At 37.1% G+C, this 11,491-nt stretch overlaps 1 non-coding gene across 1 annotated transcript; it reads left to right on the top strand.

Moving 5' to 3' along the window:
- The first annotated feature begins 7,048 nt into the window (after positions 1–7,048).
- Positions 7,049–7,130, top strand: Trnas-aga. Its single transcript has one exon. It is a non-coding gene; the product is annotated as a tRNA-Ser (tRNA).
- The last annotated feature ends 4,361 nt before the right edge of the window (positions 7,131–11,491 follow it).

The following is an 11,491-nucleotide window of genomic DNA, read 5'->3' as shown; positions in this document are numbered from 1 at the left end:
TAGTATATATAATATATATTGTGCCCAATAACAGTGCGGGTGGGTCGCGTATTTCCACGGTAGATGCTGGAGCAGAGATATACGCTGCGCCACTCTACATCGTTTATAGCACGAAGCTCTTTCAACTTCTGCTGTTGTCTCTATTTTATTGCCGGTGTCCCTTATTTACGCTATTCTTGGCGATTTATCACCTCTATCTACTTTCTCCGATATACCTAGTGCAAACGACTGGTTTTGTTGTGGTGTGAAACAATCGTGGGTATGTTTTTTTAGTAAGCGTACATTTAAAAACAGTCGTTACAAAATAAAATTTTAAAAATTTACATGCCGTAATTTTTCATTTAATTTATTAATTTAACTCTTATTTTTAATTGATTGCTAAAAACTTCAATTGTGAAACCGATGCTAAATATCACCGTCGAAACCATGATTTCGATCAAATTCGGCCAGACTATGCATCTCACAATTAACGCTCAATGGTTTGTGAGTCAACTGAATCTCCAGGGCGTATCCGCTTTTAATGACCGAACGAAAACTACCGAATTGCATTTGTAAGATAGATTTCATAATCTGTGCTGTCTTTTTTGGTAGGCGCTTCCAGATTTTAGTAATTTAATTGTTTTATATAGCGCTGTTAAAGACTCCGAGAAAATTTCTTAATCTCGTCGGAGTAAAAAATTTCACAAAACTATTTGAATTTTGCAGTTAAATCTAGTAATTTATAACGTGCTTTCAGTGAAATCCTTTCGTTGTTTGTCATTCGTTTTCTGAAGTACCTAAAACTGAAAAATTATTCAGTAAAAATCGTTCGTGGTGGAAAAAAAAGTTAGCCAAGCATATTCAATATACTGCTACTATTTCTCGACAAATTAACATTATTTTGGAAAGTATTTAGATTACAATATGCGTCGGTTGATAGTTTTATATGCTTGAGTGATAAATATTAATTAAAGTGACAAATTTTTTAACATCCAGGGTGATATGAGTGGGAGGCTATTTCCTAGGACGGAGTGGAGCCTTGTTCTAGCGTGCCGGCGAGCGTTGTCAGGTTGCGTTAGTGTGAGCGCTCAGGCGCCTGTCAAGGCCTGTCAAGTGCGCTAAGTGAAGCCGACGACCGCGCGTCACTCTGATGAAGTGCTTGTGCTTGACACGGCTGCCCCACAGCTCGCTTGTCAGACCAGCACATAATTCCTTTATGGACAAGGAAATGTTTTAATAAATTGTCCGAAATGTTTGCCAACATATATTAACACAATCACATTGATCTATAGCCGTAGTGCCCAAAGTAAGTCGTGTCATTTACATATGGATTCCCCTAATTTCGAGCTGTTGAATATTTCAGTAATTCAATTTGTCAAGTTCCAATGTAATTTTGGGTACAGAATGCAATAAAATTCCCATAAATTAGGAATGATAAATTAAATTTTGAAAATGGGTAATACAAAACAAATCAATAAACTTCTTGATCACTTTTTTATGTGAAATCAAATAAAATTCCAACACGAACTTCGAAAAAAAATTCAAGCAACATAGTTTCCATTAAAAAAAAATATCATCAGCAGAAGCACAATTAACATTTATGTCATTATGAAATCCAGAAACGGATGAAAACTCTATGTGATGGTATTTTGAACCTCATACCTGTAGATAAATATTTTACATTATCAGTAAGTTCACACGACATACCTTCAATTAAAACAGTCTCATTGTAAACACAAATGACAGCGCACTAGGTTCCTCAATTTTCGAGTCAAATCGCTACAGGGATATCGCCTTTGCCAGCTGGAATTTTTACAGATATTAAGATAAACATTTAGTTTGCGTTAAGTTTCGTTCGTGTTAAAAATAGGCAATGTTCACCTGTTTCCGGCGAGTTTACATCATTAAAAAAGCACAAATTCGCTGTAGCGGCCTAACTTTTCTATTATACTCTTAGTAGGCCCTACACCCGTTCATGGGAGGGATAGACCGACATATAACGGATAGTTATAGTGATGTAGCATCTACCCTTCATCCGTTTATAAGAGAGGGATAGACTGATGTATAACGGAGAATGATAGTGATATAGCGACTACACTTCACCCGTTTATAAGAAAGGGATAGACTGCATGGTGTATAACGGACAGTAGTGATATAGTGACTACTCTTCATCCGTTTATATGAGAGAGATAGACTGATGTATAACGAACAGTAGTGATGTAGCGACTACACTCCATCCGTTTTTGTGAGAGGGATAGACTGTTGTATAACGGAGAGCAGTGATGTAGCGACTATACAGTATATACACTTCATATGTTTATATGAGAGGGATTGACTGATGTATAACGGAGAATGGCATGGTTTATTAATTAGGTTCGTTATTGTAAATGCACTCGCCCAACCTTCATATCAACAACAGCGAGATGAACAACGTAGAATAAAATCAAGCAAAAACCTAAAATTTTATATAAATATATTAGTTTAGGATGGAGATTTTCGAAAACTTTTGTCAGCATTAATCTGAATAAAATTACTTATGACGAGATATCAAATCCGTTAATAGTAGAAATTTCACATGGCCTCAACGGCTCAACGACGGAGATTGCCATAAAAAAAGCGTATTTGTAGCCTAGACATTTTTCTCTTTTGCCCTCAATGTCGAAGGAATACTTTGTGTTGTGTGTGTAGTTTTACATTTTACTTCTCTCTACCCAGTTAACGGGCGACACTTTGATATTCGTTGCTCAGAATTAAATATCATTTAGATTTGTCAATCCTCTTTGTTTGAGTGTAAGCAATATTACGATACTTAAAATGATTGTTCCTGTACCTCCAATATTATGCTATACCATTCATTATCATGAATGTTCAACGTTCTAGGTGCATCACATTTAACTGTGATGCTGCAGCTGCATGTTAATAGCGCTCGTTCAGTGCATCACTGTAACTATCTGCAGCACACCACAGCGCTGTGATGCTGCAGCTGCATGTTAATAGCGCTCGTTCAGTGCATCACTGTAACTATCTGCATGTTAATATCGCTCGTATGAACGCTTTCATCGCATGACCGCAATATCGCTGAGTTTGAGACCCTCGTAGAGGAGAATGTTAACGCTGTGAGTTAGCGTTATGGCGGCTCATACTGCATTCTTTAGTGTTCGCCTGAGAACATTAACCTGGACTATGGGCCATTCAGGCGAACCACTTAACAATTTTCTTGAAAGCAAACAGACGCAACGAACCTCAAGCTCCTCTCAAACAGGCTAAAGAAGTGTAAATGAAGGCTGGGAAACGACGCAAGAACGTACTACAAACTCGTCAAAATTCACAATACGATCGAACAGCAACCGACATGGCTGCTGTACGAAAAATGGTTCGTTGCAGCGACAATTTAGAATTTCAATTGTCAGTCGCCATTGGCCATCAAGACCGGGCTCACTGCTGGGAATTTTTCTTGCAAGCAGTGCGCAATTATGTGAATTAATGTTCTTTTGTTATGTGTTCATTATTTATATCTTACGAGGTTTGAGAAGATCCTGTTTATTACATTCCAGGGAGTTCTGCATGAGGAAATCGCAATTTAATGATCCGAGAGCCCTTTCATTTTAAATATGAAATCTGGACGGATATTCTCCATTGTTTATAGAATTAGCTCATAATGAATAATAAGAATTCAAATATACTTAATTCTATTCACATCAGCTCACTGTTCTTTCCTAGAAATTAGATTGATGCGTGGTCGCGAACCTTTCAAACCTCGCTGAGAACTTATTCAAAGTCATGAGGCTCTAGTTTTAAAACGGTGAGGATATAAAATTTTGCTACGGAAAAAATTCTATGAATAAACTATAAAGCGAATTGAACCTTGCATTCATCACCCTTTTGTAGTTCTTTCATCATATCCTGACATGATTGGTGTAGTGAATATGCACTCAAATAAATCATTTATTCCTTTATTATTAATACACACAACACCTAACAAAACTTTCGCAAATGAATAATCGATACCTAGAATGAAGGCACGACTCGTGTTATTGAGGCATGGCTGTACGGTATTATAAATACCGTACAGCCGGTATTGTGATTTGGTATTGAACGGTCTCGAAACTTTTTCACCCATAGCAGCGAATAAAGCGAAAAAGGGAACAAGATTGATTTGCTCAAAATTCTCAGGATAAGGAAAAGGAAAAATCCAACCTTTAAATGAAAGAAAGCAATGGTTTCATGACTTAATTATAATTTCCACTTTGCTTTTTGATCATTGATTCTGGGATTTTATTGAGTGTTTTTTTACTGCAAAACGAGATATCTTATGTCCTTTCTCGATCATAACCATCATCAAAGGGTAACTATGTTTCGTATTAAATATAAGTGTTTTTTTTGCAGCATCAATTAATTCGATACCAGTTTCATAATTATTGAACGGCGTGTAATTATTATGAGAAAATCCTAAAACTGCAGTAATTTTATGACTATAGGTTAATGGCTAAGTTTCTTCCACAGTTTAAACCAATGTATAATATTACGATACTAATGTTACGTACAACGATGGCATCGTAGCACGGCTACGGCCTGACGCTTCCGTTACCTTCATGTCTATTAATTCAGAGTCGGCAGCGCGTTAGTCCGACGCCAAAGGGTCGAGTTCTATTTGTATTTTAATTCGCATTTTCTCCAACAAGTTTTATTGGGCAGCCAAGAAGCAGGTTTGGCTGCTGTCACTGACTTATCTTAATTGCCTTCACTTGGTTATTTAAGGTTGAGTGTAGACTTGTTAGAGTGAGATTAACTCGACCCGATACACGTCCACAACGAGCAACATCACACCTCTACACAAAGCTTTGCATCTATAATAGGGAGCAGCAAGAAATGACTGCAACATCTCCTGTGAATATAATCTAGTTAAAATATTTATCCTGAGCACTCGAGTGGATAGGAGATTACGAGGACATTTGATCTGGGCAGGAGACAACGTTTTTTACAAGCCAATTTATAGCTATGACTTTTGTGGGTGCAAAGAACTACCGGATTACTCGAATCTCCACTGGAGCGATTCTTCGATAATGTGCATGTCTCAACACGATTGATATCACAAAATACTGAAATAAAATTTGATCTGAAAACAATTTACTTTATTTCAGTTCTTTTAATAACAAAATGAAACAGGCACCTCGCCCGATCGAGATATTATAATAAAGCCTCCGATGTAAGAATTAAATGTAGCCGGTATGGATTACATGTATGATTAAAATTTACAATTTTATTCATCCGAAGTTTTGGATGTTACTTTACATGGAGCAATATAAACTGTCGTATACGTTTGCTTTTAAACCTTTAAACAAGAATTTCCGGCAAAAAGTAGCCTGGAACACTTCAAGTGTAAGCTTGGCCTCGAATTTAAGGAATACATTGTAACAAACCGCGAATTTTCAAGAGGAAATCACTGTAGCGAAAATAAGCCCGACCATTTGGTGCACTTTGCGCTCGAAACCAAAATATATTTAGGAAGTGTTTTAGCGAGGAAGAGTCTCAGGACTGTTATCACCTGCCAGAGGTTTTCCCGCTAGGCTCTTCACTGGCCCAATCAGGCTATTTGTGCGTCCCATCAGAGTGTTAAGGCAAAAATCTCAGCTTTGTATGCATGGGACCTAAACTCGTCGGATTTGCCAGATCACACTTGCCGCTGCTCCTCGCGCCCGCCAGACCCATGCAGGGGCCAAATTTTGAACTCCGTACAAGCATTTCTACCTCGGGACTTTCTTCAGCCTCAAAATATTTCGTTTTTCGAATTTATTCTATTTGTCTATCAGAGCTGTAAAAAATATGACAATAGTTGCGTTTGAATGCAAATCATCATGACAAAGACAGGATGTTGTTGAATTCTCACCAGATCTCGGTGTTGAATTCTTACCAGTTCTTGATGCATCAATCCGTCATCAAACACAAATTCCGTGAACGTCTGAGGTCGCTTCATTCAGTTCTCAAGTGAATTTGTTAAGCGACTTATTCCTGACGCACAAGCATTGTCATGGCACGATATAGTTATTTAATTCATTAAAAATATTATGATGCTTACTAAAATGATCAAGTGGGAAAAAATAAATCTAACGTTATAATCGATAAGGTAAGAGAGCGGGTAGTTCCTATATCAACAGCTCTGCTTCAGCGTGCTGAAGTTGTGCAGCTTTATTTGTATAGAGTGAGTGCATACATTAAATTAACGCGCGTCTGCAGCTGCAGAGTTATGTCAATCAGATAGGAGCTATTATAATGTTAATGTAATTATAGGGGTAGTTTGATTATGCGTGATTCATTTTTCAGGAAACTTTTATGTGTGCCGTTATTCTCATCCTGCCGCTCCTGTGCTCCTATTTACTTGTGCTGAAATCTACTTAATTAATTTTTTTATATATATGTTGAATCCTATTCATTCATTATTATCGAATGTAAATGTTTTAATGAGGGTTAAGTAAATCTCTGCACGCGTGATCGTTAAAGTCGTTATTCTCATCCTCTTAATGTCACTTCATCCTTGAGCATTTCCACTAAACGTCAGCTCATCATTAAGCGTATCCACTTAATTTCAGCTCATTTTCCCCACTAATCGACTTCCTGTCAACTCATAGTTCTGGGTACTCAATTTTTGTCAGCTCATCATTAACTCGTATCCATTTCAAGTCAGCTCATCGTTCCGCGTATCCACGTAAAATCTGCCCATCATTATATATGCGTATTCGCATGATGTCAGCTCATTATTGCCTTATTACATGTCAATAATTCATTATCCTGAGTATCCAATTCATTTCAGTTTATCATTCCCTTAATACATTTTCCTGTTAGATTTTCATACCACGTTTCATTTTCAAGTTCATTTCTTTTCATTTGTCGTTTCCTCTTATTCAGCTCATTAATCCATGTATACCCACTATATACGGCAGGCATTCATTCCGCGCGCCCACTTAAAGTCAGCTCATTATTTCTCACTCAAATATACCCAACTGCTGCCTCTCCTTGAAACTTTCTTGTCCCCCAACGCCTGAAGTTCACGTTTGCCGATCTCTATAGAAGAGCTGTGGTGTCCGAGTGGTTAAGGAGATGGACTAGAAATCCATTGGGCTCTGCCCGCACAGGTTCGAATCCTGTCTACAGCGTTGCTTTTGTGATTGCGGCACCCGTTAATAGCTTGTCTCTTTCCGAGTTTGAGACATATGGAAAATTCAATATGTACTACTTCATATAGTGTTATTCAACGTTACATGCCAAGGAAAAATTCTTTTCGTAACATTGTCGAAGTCCAGGTTAAGTTCAAAACTATAGTTACATAGTTGTAGGTAATCAGTCTCTTCCTGCAACGGAAATAACGAAGCTAAATTCAAATATTTTCATTCATGTGTAAGCTTTTTAATAATAAGAAAAGTAAATCTTTATCATCAATTGCATCAATGATTTATTTAATGACAGCTCCCATTTATCCACGCTTGTCTCCCATGTCTCATGCTTCGCGACATACTTAACAACAGGCTTGTCTCATTATAAACGTATGTGCAATCGATTGCTTCTCTGTATTCCGTTATGAATAATATATGTATTCCAATGTATTTGCCAGGGATTGTAAATTGAAATAAAGTTGTGTGTGGAGTGATTATTCGTGATACTCATAAGAACCACTCAGGCTCGTCAGCCGAAAAGGTTGCACCGTAAACAAGATATACGTCCTCATTGTTCCACTCATCAAAGACCAGATTAGTAAGCTAAACTGACAATGAATCATGCATGAATGATAAGTTTTTGGTTGTGTGTGCTGCATGATTCATAAGTGATCAGCGCGCAACGAATTTTTAACCGAAAATTCTTTGTTTCGAAAAGAAGAAACCAGAATAATGCATGTGCCATTCTTCATGTTTAAACAGTGACATGCAAAATAAACCTCCTACTTTGGAATATTCGAGATAAAACATGGATCTTGGAAAACAGTTTCTGTAATTTTCAATAAGATCAAGGTTCATAATAATATTTAATAGTTACAATATACACGAAGGATTGATTGATTTATTCAAAAGTTAATTGATAATAATTGATAGCAATATATCAAATACATATCAATATATTAAATACATTCCAGCTTTGTGTAGCCATGTGCAATCATTGTAGCAATGATAGAGCAACGAACCAATCCTTGTATTAATGTAGCAAAGTAATAATCAATGTAAAATAATGTTTCCGAGACGACAATGCCGAAGGAAAAGAAAACACATGAACATAAATAAAACATGGCGTGCGTCACTTTTTTTAATTTTAAAGCGTCAGACGAGGTATACATTATACAATTAAGAGCAACTATTGTTCTAAAATGCAAAACTATGCTACAGATTTCCAATCAAAAGTCGCCATGTATTGCATACAGAACGAGTCGATAATCAAAATTAAGACAATTAAAAGTCTCCTCACGCCCAGCAACTAACATTACCTAATCGATGCAAATAAACCTTTCAGCATGCATTGACGGAAGATTTTGCATAATTTGCAGTGATCATTCGACTATGCATTGTATTTATTTGTTCCTTTTTCGTCGACTACTCAAACAAAATATTGCAACCTTCGAACTCGACCCGGCAATCATTTATAGAATAAAGAGAACACCTACTGCGCATATTCGAAATAATGAGTATCTAATACAGCAGCAACAATTCTTTTTCATGTTGGCCGACAGTTTTGACTTTTCAAGAGAATTTCTCTCTCTTGATATTTCTCTCTCTTGAATCAAAATAAAGACTAGATATATTAAAAATTTTCTGTTTGAATTTCTATCTCACTAAACTGACATTTTCACGCATGCAAAGAAAGGGGCTAATAAACCAAACTGGGTGTGCGTATTGTCACCATGTACGCTGGATAGATTCAGCAATTAATTTAATGACGGTGTCAAAATTCATCAATAATCAATTCTTTGCTACACGACTACTCATGTCTTCTGTTCAAATGAGTGGCAGGTGTGTGAACAATAGCACCGCAATCCTCCGTAATGTGTAGAGTGGAGAAGACGAAAATAAATTGGTTTTTCAACTCACCTCCAATTCGTGCTGAGCCGCGGCCTAATCTGTTACCTTTGAGCCAAAGCCGAGCTAAAAATGCGCGTGATTTATCACTGGCGGACAGCACAAGCTGCTCGATCTTTCATCATCTTCGCTGCCTTCAGCGTGCAAGCAGACAGAATCCACACTCAACCTGCAGCGGAGCCTTGATACATTGCAACAACCTGGCATAGAATCGAACTGAAATGATTGCAGTGCGTGATGAAAAAAATCGGGTAAGAAATAAAAAATAAAAGTATCTTCGTTGAATGTGAAATGACAATTTTCACCGGCCTATACTTTCAAAATTCGCTAACTGAACGTAATTACTTACGCTCTATTTTCTTGTCTATTATTGGTGGATTTTGCTTGAAAGGCCGTCAATGATTGGCTGATGAAGTTACGATCTCTTAACTTTTTTTTAAAGTATGGCCCAGCTGGTGAATACGGCAGCATAGTTGCAACTCATACATATTCATCAAGAAATGATAGATTTGTGGCACGTAGAATAGTTGTGTGTCATCGTTGAAAATTAGTTCACGTCTTTTTTGTAGCCGAATTTTGTAATGTTCTAGAATTTCTTCCAGTTGTAATGAAAACACAGATCTTTTGACCAGAGAACAAAACTAATTTTGATTAAAAAGCTACTGGTATTTTTCCTGGTGTTATAGGTGGGAACCACATATTGTCTAAATATATACCGCAGCATTACTGTGTCAAGTCTTGTTGTGAATGCGTTCATACACTAGGCCTTGATTATGTCAGGTGATAATCTGTACTGTTTGTTCCACATGTCGATGCCACGTATAACAACAAGAAATGATGTCGCACGGATGAGTTGCATCGCAGTTTTTCAGCTTTAACTAGAAGGCACTTGATGTTTGTTCCCGTTACACATTATTCACTCAATGGAGGTGTGATGATTCTTACAGAATCATATGGAGACCATTGCTATACTCGTAACAGCATGCTTCTATGAGGTTGCCACAGACTTTTAAGCTGCATAATCTCTGATATTTTGTATAACCTTTAACCTTTAATACAGGATTTATCTTCATTGCGCACTTATAAGCACAATCTCAACTTTATTTTGTCTGGTACTATTTTTCATGAACGCTAAACATTTTATAACTCCAGGTTCAGAAGCATTTCTGCAAAAAATTGCAGTATTTTGGGTAATTCAAGTGTATTCATAAGTAAGCCCTAGTATTTAATTTCCTTGTTATCTTAATTGTATTTTGGAAACTTCATGTCTCATTCAAGAAAAAATCTATAAATTTTCCCCCGTTAACGTTTAGGCAACACCTTACATCGCTTTAATATCTTCTCATGCCGTATGTTTGCTATTCGTTATTCTCGACATGATAAACACCCAACATTTGTTAGCGTTAAACCGAAGCGGCAAAGTATCAGCCAAATCAATTAATCTACCAGGATCATCTTACAACAGAATTTTTTCTGACTAATCCGTTACTTTATTTCAATATTTGGATGGTTAGCGTACGTGAGGTGCAGGCTTGACACTATATCTGCTTCTGGCAGATCGTTTATGCACGCAGCGAATAAAACCGGCCCGAGAACGTTTCTCTGTTACACTTCCCCCCCGTATGCCTAGTCAGACACAGTCCCGTTAACATTGACCAGTTGATGTCTACTATTCCAAAGTCTGGGTTCAACTGAACTAAGTTTCACTTGGAGTAAAGTGAGGCCACTTCCTCCGAACTTCACTTTATGTAATAACCGCTCATTCACAACGCTGTCAAATTTTCTGACAACATCGAAATTAAGTACATGCACTAGCTCACCTTTGTCCAACAAGCGAGCCAATCATTCACAGTGGACAGGAGATTGGTGGTACAGATTCACCGGCTATGGATCCATGTTGACAGTCTGACGAGAGGTGGTAAACAGTCAAATGATCGATCACCATCTTCCTAATAATAGATCCCGTTGACTTACAAACAATTCATGTTAATGAATTTTTAATGCAAAATTGTTAGCCACATCTATAATTGTTAAACTGCATAAATGTGCTTTTTCGCATTATGGAACTTAAGGGAAAAAAATTATTCAGTTATCATTAATGTACTGAAAACATTGCATTAATAGTTTCGTAAAATAGTACAAGCAATCTCTTCCCGACAAAGCTTTCTAACACCAACTTTTGACTCATACATTTCTGCATCCGGGACCATTAAAGCAAAATTTGATTTACTTCCTTCTTCGTGATTTCCGTCCTACGGGAAACTAATCAACATGGTCAATCTTGAATAGCTTGCAAACGTTAACAAAATATACTTTATTCAGGAAACAAAATGGCCAATGTGAGAGCAATCAACAGAAATCCCATTTTTCGTCCGATAGAAGTACGGCAAGTCATGAAGGCATCTTGGAACTGAAAAAATAACGGCTTCAAATATTATATCTATGTTATATCGATC

Source organism: Hyalella azteca, unplaced genomic scaffold (genome assembly GCF_000764305.2).
Source record: "Hyalella azteca isolate HAZT.00-mixed unplaced genomic scaffold, Hazt_2.0.2 contig3217, whole genome shotgun sequence".
In the NCBI taxonomy this organism is placed as follows: Eukaryota; Metazoa; Arthropoda; class Malacostraca; order Amphipoda; family Hyalellidae; genus Hyalella; species Hyalella azteca.
Note: the sequence above shows the minus strand (reverse complement) of the source record. Positions and strands in the feature narration are given on the sequence as shown.